Raw genomic sequence first — 17,465 nt, 5'->3', positions numbered from 1 at the left:
TGACCACAAATTCAGTAGCTTAAAATAACACATATATTATCTTTCAGTTCTGAAGGTCAGAAGTCTGAAATGGGTCTCACTGGGCTCAAATCAAGGCGTCAGCAGGGCTGTGTTTCCTTCTGGGGACTCTAAGGGAGAATCCATTTTCTTTCCTTTCTTAGCTTTGAGAAGCTGCCCACATTCCTTGGCTCATAGCTCCTTTCTCCATCTTCAGTGCTAGCAGAGTAGCACCTTCCAGCCACTCTCTGACTTTGACTTCCTCCTCTTCATTTTAAAAAGATCCTGATGATTACATTGGGTACACTATGATAATTGAGGATAATCTTTTTATTTTAAAATCAGCTGACTAGCAACCTTAATTCCATGTGCAACCTTAATTCTCCTTTACCAGGTAACATAGCATACTCACAGGTTCTGGGATTATGATGTGGACATCTTTTTTTCTGGGAGAGAGGGGATATTATTCTGCAAACCACAGCATTTTTCTCCCTTAACACTCATGTATTTATTAATACATTTATTAAAGGAAAATGAATAATAAATATTTTTATCCTCAAGAAACCTAATATTTAGGTGGAGAGCTTAAATATATGTAAAAGACATTAACCAACAGTACAAGGCAGCAAGCAACAAGCTCCAATATGAGCTATTCAAATTCACAGGCCGGACCTTGTGGCTCATGCCTATAATCCCAGCACTTTGAGAGGCCAAGGTGGGAGGATTACTTGAGCCTAGGAGTTCAAGACCAGCCTAGGCAACACAGTGAGACCTCGTCTCTACAAAAAAAATTTTAAACATTAGCCAGGCATGGTGGCACACATCTGTAGGCCCCATTACTTGGGAGGCAGAGGCGGGAGGATCACTTGAGCCTAGGAGCTCGAGGCTACAGTGAGCTGTGATTGTGCCAGTGCACTCAAAAACAAACAAACAAAAAGAAAACAAAAACCAACACATTTTCGCTACAGGCTTTTAGAGAGCACTTAGGTGTATGAGAGAAGGAAAAAAGAAGTCATAGGAAATTTTGATTGTCTAAAAGCAGCAATGTAATGAGAATGCTCCCTTCCCTCTTCAAAAGGTAAATGTGATTTTAGGTTGAGTTAGGAACAAAGGAGCTGATAGCCTCCCTCCATTCTGCCTTGTTGAATCCCCACCAAACTTTGAAGGGCATAAAAAAAATCTACAGTGTAGCCAGAGGAGGGCTACCAGCAGGAGAAAAAGTTTAGAATCAGAACATATGAGAAGTTTAGAGATATTCATGGCATGCTCTTCAAATTCTTTAATGACAGTTATATGAAAAGACAGCTAGCTTTGTCTTTGAAAACACTGGAGTTTGAAAAAACTGGGCCAGGTGCGGTGACTCACACCTCTAATCTCGGCACTTTGGAAGGCTGAGGCAAACGGATCACTTGAGGTCAGGAGTTCGAGACCAGCCTGACCAACATGGCAAAACTCCACCTCTACCAAAAATACAAATATTAGCCAGGTGTGGTGGCGTGTACCTGTAATCCCAGCTTCTTAGGAGGCTGAGGCACAAGAATTGCTTGAACCTAAGAGGCAGTGGTTGTAGTGAGCTTAGATCAGCCACTGCACTCTAGCCTGGGCAACAGAGTAAGACTTTCTCAAACAACAACAAAGAAAAAACGGCCAGGCATGGTGGCTCATGCCTATAATCCCAGCACTTTGGGAGGTCGAGGTAGGCGGATCACCTGAGGTCGGGAGTTCGAGACCAGCCTGACCAACATGGAGAAACCCCATCTCTACTAAAAATACAAAATTAGCCAGGCATGGTGGCGCACACCTGTAATCCCAGCTACTAGGCAGGAGAATCGCTTGAACCTGGGAGGCAGAGGTTGTGGTGAGCTGAGATCGCGCCACTGTACTCCAACCTGAGCAACAAGTGCGAAACTCCATCTCAAAAAAAAGAAAAAAAAGAAAAAAGAAAAAGTTAGAATAAGGGTGTGGAAGTTAGTTTTAAGCTCAGTATGATAATTTTAAAGTGGTTACAGTTTTCTGAAAATGGAATGAGCTACCCCTTGAGACAATGATTTTGCTGTTACTGAAGGTATTCAAATAGAATGTAGACAACAAATGACAAAGAATGTGCTCTCAAAGCACTTTCTTTGTGTCTTGAACTTTATACTCACATTATCATCATTTGCAGGCCAGTCTCCCTGTATAGATGTGACCTCTTCCTAGGCTGAATCTATCATATATGTTTTTAACTTGGCTTAGGAGGTAGCTAACAAATGTTGGCTAGGTAAATGGATGATGCATGGGTGAGGTTGAGAGTTGGACAGAATGACCGTCAGAGTCCCTTCAACTCTGGGACTCTCAGTTCTCTGAGCTAGGATCTGAGCTAGGTTTAGTGAATTAAATGGAGATCCAGAAAGGGGGTGGGAGTGGTGGCGCATTCTAGGTGGGAACCACAGTGCAGAACAGCCCAGGAGGACAGCAAATCTGAGTCGAGGAGTTGTGTTGGGTGAAGAATGGGAGTTAGAGTTGGGGCAGAGTCTGGGTCTTGATTCTTGAAGGTCTTTAATTTCAAGGATGTTGGGCTTCCTCATTCTGCCGTTGGGACGCAGATTGACACTTGACTGAATTATGATCAAAGGAGAAAATTGCTCTGACAATGATATACATCATAGCTGATTGGCAATAACTGAAAGTGATTGCCTAAACGTGGGTGTAAGGAGTTAAAATGCAGAACTAGACAATGGCAGCAAGGATATAAAGGAGGGAACAGATAGGAAGATATGTTACTAAAAAATCAGGACTTGTTGGCGAGGTAAATGAGAAAGGGTGAAAAGGGGAAGGTATCAAAGAGGCCCAAAGCTTTGTGCATGGGTGGCCACGAGGATGGACAAAATTTATGTCAAACTTTCTTACTGAGATGGAAGTAATATGGACAAATATCCAAAATATCCAGGATTTTTCCCAAACTGTTTCCATTCAGTTCATGACTGAAGTGGGTTGTTTTGAATATGTATGAGGATAGAAAGTCAAGAGTATTGCCAAGCACGGTGGCTCACACCTGTAATCCCAGCACTTTAGGAGGCCGAGGCGGGTGGATCACGAGGTCAGGAAATCGAGATCATCCTGGCTAACACGGTGAAACCCCGTCTCTACTAAAAATACAAAAAATTAGCCGGGTGTGGTGGTGGCAACCTGTAGTACCAGCTATTTGGGAGGCTGAGGCAGGACAGTGGTGTGAACCTGGGAGGCAGAGCTTGCAGTCAGCCGAGATCACGCCACTGCACTCCAACCTGGGAGACAGAGTGAGACTCCATCTAAAAAAAAAAAAAAAAAAAAAAGTCAAGAGTATTAGCCTGTGAAGGGCACACATCTTTAAGAGGTGAGCTGTTATACTGGTAAAACCTGACACTGAGTAGTAATAGTTATAGTAGCACCTTGTATGAGCCCATTATGAGCCTGCATGATATGAGACACTTTGTATGTATCATCCCATTTCATGCAGTTACCCATAAGTATGAAGGCATCAGCTCGTACTCCACACAGTGTCTGCTTCAGGGCAGCGCCCAAGGAAAATTCCCACCCATGTTAGTATTAAGGATAATTATAAGTCTCAGAAGTGATTGGATTCTTTTAAAAATTCTTGGACCCTGAACTGAATAAAAGACTCTATCTCTCTGTGTTTAGAGGGGTAGGGGAGGAGGTAAAAGGAATTATTCAAAGTTTTAGAGCCAGAATTGTGACTCAGTTATGGAATGTGTGCAATATATTATTTTTTAAACCTCTTTCCTGTTTCTGTTCCATGTCCCCACCCTTGTTTTTCTGCCTACCTTCTCATTTAACTTATGCTATCTTTTATTTTATATATCCCTAACAGTAGTCATAAATTCATTCTGGAATAAAGGAGAGGAATATAAATGTATTTTTATTTATCATAGTTCTCGCTTTATAGATGAGGAACAGGCGCTTAATTTATCTAACTTGCCCAAGATTACAGCGGGTCTATTACCTATTGCTGGATAACAAATCACCACCGAAATCAGCTTGAAACAACAAACATTTGTGACCTCACTCTGTTTCTGAGGGTCAGGAATCTGGGAGCAGCTTCCCGGAGTGGTTCTAGCTCAGGGTCTCTTGAGTTTGCAGTCAAGTCATCAGCCAGGGCTGCAGAGTCACCTGAAGGCTTATCTGAGGCTGAAGAATATGCTTCCAGCTCACTCACATGGCTGAACATTTTCATTTCTTGCCACATGGGCCTTTCTGTAGGGCTGCTCACAACATGGCAGCTGCCTTTCCCCAGAGCGAGTAATCTGAGAGAGACAGACAACGAGAGAGAGACCAAGACAGAAGCTACAACATCTTTTACAACAATCTTGGAAGTGAAATACAATTACTTCCGTACCCTGGTAAAATTTGAGAAAGCATTCCACAGGGGTATGAATTCCAGCAGAAATCACTGGAGGCCATCTTGGAGGCTGCCAATCACAGTGAGAACATGACGTAGCGGAACCTGCGTGATGCTGCTTTTGCAGAAGTGTTGGATTAGAAGAGCCGTTTCCATTCCTTTCATCTTGAAAACTAGGGAAATAAGCACCAGCAAGTGGTGATGTTCTGGGTTTCTAGTTTTCTTTGTCTGACCCTGCTTACAATTGCCAGTGCTGCCACAATTTCATCCATAAAGTTTTGTGTAGCCTCACATCTCCGCTTAATCACTACTAAAAGTAAGTCCAAGAACCTCAAGTCAACAGTAAACAACTGAATGTTTGGATACCACTAAGGAGTTAAAATAATAGCTAAGGGACCAGGTACAGAGTGGTTCATGCCTGTAATTCCAGCAGGCATGAACCTGGGGGGCCGAGGTAAGAAGATGGCTTGAGTCCAGGAGTCTGAGACTGCAATGAGCTATGATCATACCACTGTACTGTAGCCTGGGTGACAGAGCAAGACTCTATCTCTTAATGAAAAAAACAAACAAAAAAAAACAAACAAAAAAAACCAATAACACTATGTATGCTTATATTCTCTGAATTTGGTAGAGTATGAAACGATTGATTATAATTTTATTCCGTGTACTTTTTATGTTCATGGGAAATGTATGCATATAGAGGATACAAGTTTTTGGTGATTCCACCCTCCGTGAGGGGAAATTGTCAATGTAATGAGAAAATCCATAAAGATGTTTTTATGGAGCATATTTTTTACTGCATTGCTGAACTGTAGCCAGATTTTGTCAGGGAAATAAGAACTTGTTGTTTTCCTAGTTTCAGGGAACTGCTGGCTCAGTGTTCGGTTTTCATTCCACGAATCCATGACTCATGAATCAATGACCTGGATAAATGAACACTGAGGATCTCAGTTGCAGTTGGCAATTACCCTACCTTTTGATGGCACTTATTCTATTCTGCGTCTGGAAATTCCATTACCACTTGAAGTATGTATAAATGGATGTCACCCTGAAGGTTTAAACACAACCCCTCTTACTTAGCCAAGACTGTTCTGAATAATGGTGTTTACTAATTAGCTCAATTTCAATTCTCAAGCCATTGCTATGTGCCTGTGGTATTTGAATGTTCTTATAACTTTCTTTACATCTTGGGGCTTCCCTTCAGGGCCTGTTGTGGTATGCCAGTTTGCAAATAAGGTGATCAGTTTTGTCTCGGGAGAGAAACTTCTCTTTACATTTGACTTAGTTATATGCAAACTACTTGGATAAATATTCTTTGAATGTTTGTGTTCTAGGGTGTTTGCTGTGTTCTGCAAATGGAGAAAAGAGTAAGACATAGTCTTTATGCCTTTAAAAATTTAGCCAAGCGTGGCGGCTCACGCTGGCTCACGCTTTATAATTCCAGCACTTTGGGAGGCCGAGGTGGGCGAATCACTTGAGGACAGGAGTTCAAGACCAGCCTGGTCAACATGATGAAACCCTGTCTCTACTAAAAATACAAAACAATTAGCTGGGCATGGTGGTGGGCACCTATAATCCCAGCTACTCAGGAGGCTGAGACAGGAGAATCGCTTGAACCCAGGAGATGGAGGCTGCAGTGAGCCGAGATCGTGCCATTGCAATCCAGCCTGGGTAACAAGAGCGAAACTCTGTCTCAAGGAAAAAAAAAAGAAAAAGAAAAAAGCAAGCATTTTTTTTATTTCTTGCAATTTCCCCTTAACCCAGATGTGGTGAAGCCACTGACAAGCAAATTGCAGAAACTCTTTGATATAGGAGCGTGTCTCCTCCAACTCCAGCTTAAATGTAATCGTTTATAACATGGCTCCTAACTTTTTGGATTTCAAGGACACGCCTCGGCTTCCCAAAGTGCTGGGGTTACAGGTGTGAGCCACCACGCCTAGCCTGTGCTTGCTTTTTAGAACGGGTTTTCAATGCTTTTCTTGTATGTGTCTCGGGGAGTGAGGGGGAAGGTGAGTAGTGGGAAAGAGAACTTGTGTCCACAGTGGTAGAGAATGTGAACTGCAGTTGTGGAAAGCGGCTGTTGCCAACATGGAAACGAAACTGGTTTGGGAAGGATTTCCCCCCCATAAAATCTTATACAGTTTAGGTAAAATTAGGCCTGATGAATGTAAACTTTCTACTTATTTCTAGGTGTTAGGCTAAAAAATAAAAAGGACCTTTGTCTATATGGGTCTTTTTTCCCTCTGCTGTTTTGCAAGGGGAAGAGAGAAGGGATGAGCCATTGGATCCGGTGTCTAAGCAAGTCAGCAGTAATATAATCTTTAACTTGGCCATGATGAAGGCTGACTGTGCCCAGTGTCCTTCATTCAATGCACCTATAACAGCAGAGCTTTGCATGGATTCGCACATAAATGCCTCTCTGGAATTGAACTATATCCATACTTTCCTGGAATGGGTCATCTTTGAAGTGTGATTCAAGGAGAACCACAATGATGATAAAAGGACTAAATAATCAAAAAGATGCTTACGAAGAGTATAGGGATTCCTCTATCTGAACTCTGAGGCAGTAATCTAACAGGAGTTCATCTGTCCTGGGTTTCTCCCAATGTAAGCATTTTAAGAAATGATCAAAAAGATTTCCTTGAAAACTTGCCAGACAATAATAGTAAATAACAGGCTTCCGTCTCTACCGTACACTTGGACACACTCCTCATGCATGTGGTGAAGCGAGGGCTCTGAGGTCAGACCTGCTCCATCAAATACTTGCTCCACCCCTTGCTACTATCAAGTCACAGCCTTGCTAAGCCTCAGTTTCCTGCTCTCTATAATGGGAATAATGGTTCTTATTTCACAGGCCTCTTGTAAACAGAAGTTTTATACATGCACTAGCACATGATACTACTTTTTATATTTTAAGTGGTATTATTGCTGTTTCTTCTGGAAGGAGTGCTTCTCTCCTGCCCTCTCTGTCCTCTCCTGTTCACTGGCTACCTACTGTCTTTGAGTCTGGAGAATGCTGATTCGTATGCACTGGTTGGTTCTTTCAGGTTCCTTGAAACAAAGGCAGGTTCCTTGAACAATAAATGTGCTAATCGTCAAAAGGCAGATAATTTATTTTGGTTAGCTGTCACATATTTAAGCAAATTAAAATTTGATGTTGCACTACTTCTAGACAAAGTCATGCTGGGAAATAATATAAAGTTTTAGACAAATTACATATTCTATCAACAATGCTGAGGCTGCCCTCTCCTCATGACCTTTAGCAACTCAGCAATGAAAATACTGGAAGGAGGTGAGCTCACCAGTGAGGTTGGGTGAGTCCTTCCTGGTTCCAGTTTTGCAAAGAAAAGAAGATACATGGCCTCTAGGAGAGCAATCCTAACCTGATCTGGCACACAGGGCTGTGCCTTGAAGCCTGTCTTGCCTGAAATGACTAGCTGAGCGGTTAGAGGTTGAGAGAAAGAAACTGAGAAGGGCTCCTTTATTCTCCTTTACACACTCCCCAGAAACGAATTTTGTAATTAAGTTAAAAGGGAGTGGAGGAGACAGAAGGTTACATCTGCTGCTTAGAAAGTCTAGGGAAAGGTTGAGTTGACCTAACTTTGAAGAGCACTACTTTTAGTCACTAATTCATCCAGCCAATAATTATTGGACACCCAATGTGTGGCAGACAGTGTTCTTGACACTGGAGATAAAACAGGACAAAGATCCTGTTCTCATGGAACTTGCAACCTAGTGGGGAAATTATACAAAAAGAATTCCACAGAAATCCCACAGCAGATGCAGCCCCACAGTGGCAAAGGAATGCTCTGAGGGTGGGCTTGGTGCGTTTTCCACTCTGAGCACTGTGTTTGAGACTCACTCAGAGACAGGTGTGCGTTTTTAGTGTTGTTACACTGATTACCAAAGCAGTAACTTCCACTTAAAGCAGAGAGTATTTTTGACCTCTCAAAAATGATTGACATGGCTTTGGAGATCTATTTTTGTTCTGCATTCTCAAGTTCACGTCCTTTGTGGTAGCCAGCAAGGAAAATATCACCCTGCTGCTAGTGTCATAGAATAAGCTCTATGTTATCCGTGATCCTTCGGCCTTGACATGCTGAGAAGCAAAACTTTGATTTACATAATGTCATTTTATGCTTTAAGCCTTGGGGTTACCTACCTAAGCATTTTGTTATTTGATGTACTTACCTTTTTATATACATAACTTACCTTTAAAGATACACTTTACCTTTTATGCCTTAAGAAGGCATAAACTTAAGAAGTTTCCACACAAATTTTAATAGGGGTCAGAAAGCTTAGATGAGGCCAAAACCTGGATAATATTATACATGTACTGATAAAGGCATGAGAATGACCTTCAGATGTCTGTAGGCTGGTGGTTTATAAAAGAGGAAGGTTAGTTTTAACCTAACCCAACCTCCACCCCTTGTAAAACACACACACACACACAGTAAAAGGACATGTTAGGGTTTGCATTTCAGCTATGGAGAGATATCTAATATCAAGTCAATATTGTTTTTAACTCTGGATGTACTCTATTAAATGAGTAAGAACAAGTCTTCTCTCAAATATCTCACACAGATTATTGATTAATTACAATGAGAAAAAAATATCTTTACATTGGGACTATCTGACAGGTACCACCATAACCAGTGAATCTAGCAATCAGTAATAAGGGTGATGATTGACTGACATCCTGTTCTTCCCAGTGAGATACAATCGCCTATGTAATCAGCATCACCTAGGTAAAATTCTTACCATATCTAATCCAAATCTAATTATGAGGAAACAAGCAGACAAATTCATATTGTGGGACATAATGTAGGGCAAATGTCTTGGACCCTTCAAAAATGTCAATATTTTGAAAGACAAAGAAAAAATAGATAAATAAACATAAGGTGGGAGAATGCTCCAAATTAAAAGAGACTAAAGAGACATGATGGCTGGGTGATTGGGTGGTGGGTGTAAAAATGAAGGAAAGGAAAGTAGAGGGGAAGAAATGGAAGAAAGGAAGAAATATCTACAAAGGACATTTAGGGGACAATTGAAGAAATGTGAATATGGTCATTTTATTAGGTAATGATTTGAATTGGTGTTAAATTTTCTGAATCTGATTGTTATGAGAGTGTCTTTGTCCTTAGGAGATGCATGCTGAAATATTTTAGATATGAAATGTCATGAGACCTGCAACTTTCAAATGGTTCCAGAAAAAAGTAAATACACATAGGAGAAAGTAAAAGAGAGGGAAACAGACATGGCACGATGTGAATCGGTGAATCAGGGTGAAAGGAGTGTTCATTGACTTATTCTCTGAATTTATCTTAGGCTTTAAATTTTTCCAAATAAAAAGTTGTATGTAGCAGGGGTCAGGAGACAAGAAAAGTCTGTTTGAAGGAAATTATTATAGAAATCCAGAACAAAAATAAGAGCTAGAGAAAACATACACAGACAACTGATGCATGAAGCCTCAGAGGAAGAAAGCCCTGGACAAAGGACAGAGCTCTGGAATGGGGATGGCAGGGCCTACACTCGCCAGTCTTCTCTGTTATCACAGGCTGTATGATCGTGGACATTTGCCTAAGCTCTCTGTCTTCATTTCTTCGGGCTGCCATCACCAAAACAATAGGTATTTATTAGGCCGGGCTCAGTGGCTCATGCCTGTAATCCCAGCACTTTGGGAAGCTGAGGCAGGTGGTTCACCTGAGGTCAGAGTTCGAGACCAGCCTGACCAACATGGAGCAGCCCTGTCTCTACTAAAAATACAAAAAAAAAAAAAAAAAAATTAGCCAGGTGTGGTGGCGCATGCCTATAGTCCCAGCTACTTGGGAGACTGAGGCAGGGGAATCGCTTGAACCCGGGAGGCAGAGGTTGCAGTGAGCCGAGATGGCGCCACTGCACTCTAGCCTGGGCAACAAGAGCGAAACTTCATCTCCAGAAAAACAACAACAACAACAACAACAAAAACAATAGGTACTTACTGTCTCACAGTTCTGTTGGCCAAAAGCCCAACATGAAGGTGTCTGCTGGCCCTTCCCTCTCTGAAACCTGTAGCACAAGATCCTTCCTTGCCTCTTCCTAGCTGCTGGTAGTTTCCCCGCAATTCTTGGCACGCCCTGGCCTGCAACTGCAATATTCAGCCTCTTTATCTGTCATTACATGGAGTTCTCCCCTCATGCGTTTCTGTTCCAGTATCTCTTCTCTTTTAAGGACACCAGTCCTGTTAGTGCCCACCCTAATGACCTCGTCTTAACCTTGATTACCTCTGCAAAGACACTATTTCCAAAGAAAGTCACATTCATGGGTACTTGGGGTTAGGACTTTAACATACCCTTTTGGAGGGCACAATTCAACCCAGTCCACTCTACACCAATTTCTCCAACTCCCGAACTAGCATGGGGAATCCGTGGTGAACAAAAATGAACCATGAGGTCCCTTCGGCTGTGAGTCTGAGGTTCTGGGTATCCATCTGTTCTAAGTCCGTACATCTGCCAACCTTGGGCTACTAAGGAGCCCAAGAGAGACTTGATGAGGAGGAGGTTCCAGGTTATTATAGAACAGATAAGCAATGTGGCCTTTGGAAAGCATGATTCATGTGAAGTTCTTGGCATAGCAGGCTGTTCTAGTTTGCTTGTCGCAGTCATCCTTTTTGTCCTCATTTTTATTTGTCTGAATGATTGCTGGTCAAAATGTTTTCTAAGCTGAATTGCCATCCTGTTATCCCATCAAATTACATAAAATGGGATGTTAGTGTCTTAAAAAAATAATTGTTACATCACAGATGATTTCAAATGTTGGACAGGCTGCCAGCTGGAGCAGATTAACAAGGAAAATCGAGACTTCTCTCTTTTTCTTTGTCCTTCAGGCTAAAAAAAGGCAAGATAAGAAGAGAGGACATTCTGTAATGAATAAGGGTGGCTGCACCTTCAAACTATCCTGGGCCCCTCCTGCTGGGTCAGCTCTCAGTATCTGGAGGAGGACACCCTTTGAGGTCCTCGGGGGACTTGCAAGCAGAGCAGGGGGTATAGGGAGAGCATAAATGGAGATGAGACTCTGTTCACACTCTTTTCTGATAGCCCTGTGTTTTCAAAGAGAAAACTATGTCAAAACCAGAGAAGGGGAGGGGGGAGGTGAAAAAGGACATTTTCCAAGAGCTCCAGGCCTACAGTCCTTAATGCGACACTACCTGTTGTTTACAAAGATGCATCTGCCTCCGTCCTGCGTTTCCCTCCATGGACACCAGGTATGTAAACCAGGACAGGGTGGTGCCTTAGCTGAGAAGCCTCTCACTTGGGAGCAGGAAGCAAAAACCTCAGCAAAATGAAATCTTATCCCAAAATAAATACAGCACTGTTTTTCTTGACTTTCAGAAATTATTTAGACAAACAATTTGTAGTTTAAGTATAATGTTATTATGAAAACCTCTTCCATCACTTGCTGCCAACACTAGGTAAAAATACTGGGGATTCACAATGTGTCATTATTATTCTAGTCTTTCTTTGCCATTCCTTAAGCAGTGAGAGTTATGGATACATCAGCATTTCCATTATTACCGCTCATTTTCAAGGCCTCTGTCTTAGTCCTTGAAAATTGCATCGTACTGGATAGAAGCCTAGAGGTAATTTCCTTTAATGTTATGGCAGCCGCATTTTTTTATGGTTGTGTGTGACTTCGCAAGTGATCTCAATATCTTTTTATTTAAAAAATTAATTCATACATAAGTCTCAACTCTTTTTTATGTGTATAGCTCTTATTCAAGATTAGGATATGAATCATGCAAAGTTAAAGTTTACAAACAGTGCACATTTAAGAGAGGTTGTGTACTTGGAGTACTTGGTGGCAACAGAACAAGGCATGGCCAAGAAGTAATAAGATCCCTGTGTAGATAATCAGTCACATATCTGTGGGATTTTAAATGTAAAAGAGAGGAGAAGAGAAGTTCTTAAATTACATGCATTATACTTATTGCAGACATTGGGATTTTCTCACCAAATCATGTAATTTTAGAATCTGAAGAGGACCTTAGGTCTTATCAATCAATTATGGATGCTTATTCCATCAATTCCACATTCCCTCTTCAGCCCACCCAACAGTGTATCATTTATCTGTTTCTGCCTGACAAATCAATCCAGAATGTAGTGGTTTAAAACAACAGTTACTGAGCAGCTCATGATTCCAGGTGTTGGCAATATGAACTGAACTTAGCTAGGTGGTTCTTCTGTTGGCACTGCCTGGGCTCACGCATGTGGCTGCAGTCAGCTGGCAGGTCAGCCAGAAGCTGATTGATCAGATATGGCCCCACTCACACATCTGGTGGTTGGCTATGGTGCAAAGGCAACTGGGCCTGTGTCTGCAGCATCTAGCAGGTACCTCAGGCTACTGGCTACTGTCTTCCAAAAGAAGAAAAGAAGGCAGCTCCCAATGTAGAACTGTTTCCAAGACTCTGTGTCACATATGCCAATGTGTCATTGGCCAGAGCAAATCACATGGCCAAGCTCATAAGCAAGGAGGTGAAGATATAAGACTCTCTGTCAGTGGAATGCAGTAATGTAACTTGAAGTCTGCATCCATTTATTTTTATTCAGAAACTAGTGTCCCATCCTGATAACTTCAGCTGGGATCTCCTTATTATTCAGTCTTGCCTCAAAAGAAACAGAAGGGGAAACACTTATGGGTGGCCTACTTACATGAAGGACCAAAAAGCCTTAGTTCTTGGACTATCTTGCAACTCTCTTCTCTTTCCTTAGAATGAACTCAGAATTCATCCTGAGGAAAGAGAAGAGAGTTGCAAGATAGTCCAAGAAAACTGAGTCAGTGATAAGGGGTGGCTCTGTCAGTACAGCCCTAGTCTGTCCCACAGGTGGCCCCTGGCTTGACCCCATGAACTGTACCCAAGCCTTGAAGAGAAGAGGCTGCAATCGAAAATGCAAAACAGGAGGCCGGGTACAGTGGCTCACACCTATAATCCCAGCACTTTGGGAGGCCAAGGCAGGCGGTCACAAGGTCAGGAGTTCGTCTGGCCAACATAGTGAGATCCTGTCTCTACTAAAGGTACAAAAAAATTAGCCAGGCGTGGTGGCGGGCACCTGTAGTCCCAGCTACTCTGGAGGCTGAGACAGGAGAATGGCGTGAACCTGGGAGGCGGAGCTTGCAGTGAGCCGAGATTGCGCCACTGCACTCCAGCCTGGGTGACAGAGCAAGACTCCATCTCAAAAAAAAAAAAAAGAAAAATACAAAAAAATTAGCCAGGTATGGTGGTACACGCCTGTGGTCCCAGCTACTCAGGAGGCTGAGGCAGGAGAATCCTTGAACCCGGGAGGCGTAGGTTGCAGTGAGCCGAGACCACACCATTGTACTCCAGCCTGGGTGACAGAGTGAGACTCCGTCTTAAAAAATATGTATATATATATACACACACACACACACACGTGTGTGTGTATATAAATGTGTGTGTGTGTGTGTATATATGTATATGCAAAACAGGGTTTCAGTGAAGTTTCTAGGGAAAACCTGGGGATTTAGAGGACAAAGGGAACATTCCTCATTCAGGTCTTAGAACTTAGAAGGGGCGAAGCAACTGTGCAGAGGCATGGGCTGAACCAAGCCTAGTTCTGGACCAGGGATGGCATGGGAGAGGAAATCAGCTCCAGGCAGGCATCCAGACCTTTGGCACAGGCCTTGGGGGCGTGCCCAGGAGAAACTCACAGCCTCAGCAGGTCAAGGAGCGAGAGAGGATTCATCCTCAGGCGTGCACAAGACATTGTCTAATGCCTCCCAGAATGAAGTGGAGGAAATTGAGGAACTTCAGTTCTGTAGAGCAAACAAGGCTGGGGCCAGAGAGGTGTTTTTTGATGACCATGATCTTGACTCTATTTCTAGGTTCTGGCTGTTATCCCTTGAAGAACAGGGATTAGAGTTGTTCCCTATAGATAAATGGTACTTTTTTAAGGTTTGAGCCAGGTCTCAAACTCCTGACTCCAGGCAAAACTGTATATTGTAGTTTGGCTTTGATATGTCTTAGCCTCCCACATAGATTCTGTCTTTCTCTTTCTTGTCCATATCTCCTGTATATTTTATTTACTGTCACAAAAGACTCTGCTTTCCTTTATTTGACAAGTAAGTCCCCCCAGGTTTAAATTACTTCCCTGACGTGGGAATATTTGCATATTGATAGGAGATTTGTGATGACCTAAACTCCCTCTAGGTCTAAAGAAATAAATGCTTAGTAGAAACCTTCCGTTGTGACTGGTAGGAGAAGGAGGTGAGGGGGGATGCTGAGCAGAGAAGCCTTCTGGAGTCCCTCAAATAGCACTGCATGGGTAGCTGTAGTCTCAAGGCTGTCTCTGCCTCCAGAAACCGTGAGAACCAAAGGAAGTATGAAGAGGAGGATGTACCGATTTTGGAAGATGAAAGAAGCTAATGAACTTATATCCAATATAAGTTATGAAAATTTTCAGAAACACAGGGTTTCAGTAGAATAAAATATGGAAGAATTTAACACTAAACATTCATATACCCACCACCTAGATTCTATCATAGCTTGTTACTATACGTGCTTTATCACATATTTACCTAACTATTCATCCCTATCCATCCATCAATCCATCTAATTTATTGATACATTTCAAAATGAGTTGCAGACATCACTTCTCCCTAAATAGTTCAGCATACATTTCATTAGAGTTTAATTTTATTTATAGTTATTGTTAAGGTATGCATAATGATATGTACAAATTTTAAGTGAACATTCTCTTTTTGACAAATCCATACACTTATGTAACTGAGATCCCTATCAAAATAACAACGATCACCCCAAAATGTCTCATGACCTGTCTCAGTGAATCTCCATTCTAACTACCCCAGAAAGAACCACTGTTCTGGCTGGGCGCAGTGGCTCATGCCTGTAATCCCAGCACTTTGGGAGGCCGAGGCAGGCGGATCACCTGAGGTCAGAAGTTCGAGACCATCCTGGCCAACATGGTGAATCCCCATCTCGACTAAAAATACAAAAAAGTTACCTGGGCATGGTGACATGTGCCTGTAGTCCCAGCTACTCAGGCGGCTGAGGCAAGAGAATTGCTTCAACCCGGGAGGCGGAGGTTGCAGTGAGCCAAGACGGAGCCATTGCACTCCAGCCTGGGAGACAGAGTGAGATTTCATCTGAAAAAAAAAGAAGCACTGTTCTAATTTTATTCACTATGGATTAGTTTTGCCTGTTCTAGAACTTCGTATAGTTGGAATCATACAGTGCAGACTCTACTCATTATGCAAAACTTCTTTCACATTGCACAATTTAGACATTTGTTTATGTTATTGCATATGTCTCTGGTTTGCTCCCTTTTTGTTGCTAAACTGCATTCCAATTGTTAAAGTTACTACAGTTGGTATATCTATTTTCCCACTGACAATATCTGGGCTATCATAGCAGAATAAAGCTGCTATGAATATTCTTATATAAGTCTTTTGTGGACATATGTTGTTATTTTCTTGGGTAAATACCTAGTAATAGAATTGTTGGATCACACGGTAGCTGTATCTTTAATTTTAAAAGAAACTGCCAGGCCTTTTTCAAAAGTGGCTGTATCATATTACCCAACCAACAACGTATGGACATTCCAGTGGCTCTATATCCTCCTCCACATTTAGTATTGGCAGTTTGTCTTATTTTAGTCATTTTGGTAGATGAATAATGTAAAAAGTAATGAAAACTTAAAAATCAATTTTAAGAAAACCTTAGGAGGACAATGAAATAAACCATTATTTTTTTGTCGTCGTTTTTCTTATTTGTTTTTTTTTTCTTTTTTTTTTTTTTTTTTTTTGGCAGAGACAGAGATCTTGCGATGTTGTCCAGGCTGGTCTTAAACTCCTGGTCTCTAGCATATGTGATTAAGATGGAGAGTATCCCAAAGAGTAATCAAAGGAAAACGCATGAGGGTAGACTAATGCTTTACTGAGAAACCTGCTCCTTTACTTTTGTTGGGCAGTCACACCTGTTTTACCAACAATTTGTGAGGCTGAGGTGGGCAGATCACTTGAGTCCAGGAGTTCAAGACCAGCCTGGCCATCACGGCGAAACCCTGTCTCTGCAAGAAATGCAAAAATTGGCCGGGCCTGGTGGTATGTACCTGTAGTTCCAGCTACTTGGGAGGCTGAGGCAGGAGAATTGCTTTGGCCCAGGAGGTCAAGGCTGCAGTGAGCCAAGATGACACCACTGCACTCCAGCCTGGATGACAGTGAGATTGTTTAGGGTAAAAAAAAAAAAAAAAAAAAAAAAAAAGCTACTTTGTCTTAGATCACTGTGGTTGAGACATAAGAGAAATTGTAGGATCACAAGAATTTGGATAGGAGAATGTTCCCATGTGCCCCTAGAATCTCAATATTCAGAATCACTAGAGAAATCAAGCTGCTTTAGCAATGGCATTGGTGAGTTGTCAGAAAATTCATGAGTGGGATGTGTGTGTGTGTGTGTGTGTGTGTGTATCTAAAATGGGGGTAACAAAAAGCAGAAAGAAGAAATCTCAAAACAAAGTATGATGTATAACATTTACTGATATGTGTTTATACATACTCTATCTTGTAGAGGCAAGATTGGATGACTTAAATGGATGCATGTAATATAACTAGAAAGCATAACTTTAAGGGTAAAATAATTTTTCCATGAGTTTTTTTTTTTTTTAATGCAGCACTGTATTAATAGCTTTGCACTTGTAGGGACAGTTGGATGACACATCCTTCTACCTACATAAAAGAAGCAGGTGTCTGTTGTGTAAATTGGGTCCCTTCTGAGTCACCACCTGGTATGCAGCCATTGAGCTCTACAAGCTCACCTAGTTTGGGTTAAGAAATAGGCTTTATTGGGGAAAGGGCAAACCTATAAAGTAAGTTACAGTGCTCTGCAAGACATGTAGTGTGAGTCCATATTCTAACAGAGGAACAATATCCCCCTGATTCTACCTTTTCTATAAAGCCAGCTTGAGAAAGCTGCCTTGTCAGTGAAGGGATACCTAGGCAGCTTGGTCCAGGCAGTCTAGATTTGGGGGCATGGCTGCTTACAGGAGTAGCTGGGAAAGCCAGCTGCCTAGCATCTGGG

This window comes from Chlorocebus sabaeus, chromosome 8, assembly GCF_047675955.1.
Source record: "Chlorocebus sabaeus isolate Y175 chromosome 8, mChlSab1.0.hap1, whole genome shotgun sequence".
Lineage (NCBI taxonomy): Eukaryota > Metazoa > Chordata > Mammalia > Primates > Cercopithecidae > Chlorocebus > Chlorocebus sabaeus.
Note: the sequence above shows the minus strand (reverse complement) of the source record.